Source organism: Echinops telfairi, unplaced genomic scaffold, assembly GCF_000313985.2.
Source record: "Echinops telfairi isolate 266 unplaced genomic scaffold, ASM31398v2 ScPeMD7_9;HRSCAF=40, whole genome shotgun sequence".
In the NCBI taxonomy this organism is placed as follows: Eukaryota; Metazoa; Chordata; class Mammalia; order Afrosoricida; family Tenrecidae; genus Echinops; species Echinops telfairi.
Genome location: NW_022103906.1, coordinates 87,953,696 through 87,955,100, shown reverse-complemented (window position 1 = coordinate 87,955,100; position 1,405 = coordinate 87,953,696).

Sequence of the window (1,405 nt, the reverse complement as noted above, 5' to 3'; positions counted from 1 at the left end):
GGCATAGATAAGATGATAAAGGAAAAAACACTGACAGAGTCCTGGGTTTCATAGGAGACAAAGGAGGACCACCCAGGAAAGGAATTCTGCGGAGGTGCTGCGTAAGTTGTTTTTTCATAGATGAGTAGATTTTCAAATAGCACAGGGGTGCGGAGAAGAGTCTAGACTGAGGAAAGAAGGTGAAAATAGGGGTAGAGAAAAAGAAATAGTGAGAATTTGGAAAAGTATTTCAATATTTCTGAGACGAGGGCATGTAGAATTGGGGGAAGATGAGGCTTGAGCAAGAGGGCTTTATTTGCCAGGTTAGAAAACTTTAGAGCTCTATCTAGAACGTACTTCAGAGACATACAAAAATGATGAGCAGAATGACGTCATGATTATAATTGTACTGTAGGCACATCCTGGACATCTGTGTGGGTACCGATTCCAGAGTGACTGGTGCAATGGCAGGTATACCATTTAGGTTATTATTCAATGGGGCCTTAACATAAGCAGGAATAAGGGTAAGGTATTCCCTTAACATAATGAGGATAAGGGTAAGTATAATCATTTAAAAATATGAAATTGATTTTCAATAGAATCTGAGAAAGAGAGTGAAGATTTCTTCAACAATCACATACGACAAGGAGGGTGGTGGTTCCCGTATTAAGTAAAAAACTCAAAGGACGAGAAGAGAAGGCAGATGAGTGGGTTTGGGAAAGACAATTACAATAATTAGTTCATCACTGTTGATGAACTTGGTATGTCTAAGATGATATCTAGTAGGTATTTGGAACACAAGAGATGACATTGGACTTGGAAATAACCATGGGAGAATTATTCACATGGAAGGGATAGCTTGGAAGAGGGCAGTGAGGGAGAAGGAAAAAACGTATGTGCTTTCTGGGCTATACACAATTCAGTGTCTTATATAAAGATGTATCTGGAAGACTTTAAGTACAAAGAAAAATTTTAACTAACTGAAACTCTTTTGTTTAACAAATGGAGACGATATTTTATAAAACCTGAGTTTATAAAATATTTTATAAAATAGCTTTTATGAAATAGGAGAGAAGTTTTCTTTATGAATCAGAAATTCAGTCACTTAGTTAAAGTTGTGAAGCTAAGTCTTATCTATGGAAATAATTTTTCATGTATGCAAACTCATCCAACATAACAACTTTGTGCGGGAGTGAGATTTCCGTGAACATAATTGTTTATGGAAAGTTGGATAAAGATTTACTAGGTAAGGAGTAAGAACAGTAGCTCCTAAATCTCACTGCATGATTATCACCTAGGGATCTTCCGGGTTGAGTGCAGATTCCAAAACATCACCTCAGTATCAGGATCTTCATGTATGCCTGCATTGGATATATTTTTTTCTGGTACTATATTATTACTAGCTCAGCACAAATTCATGGAACCT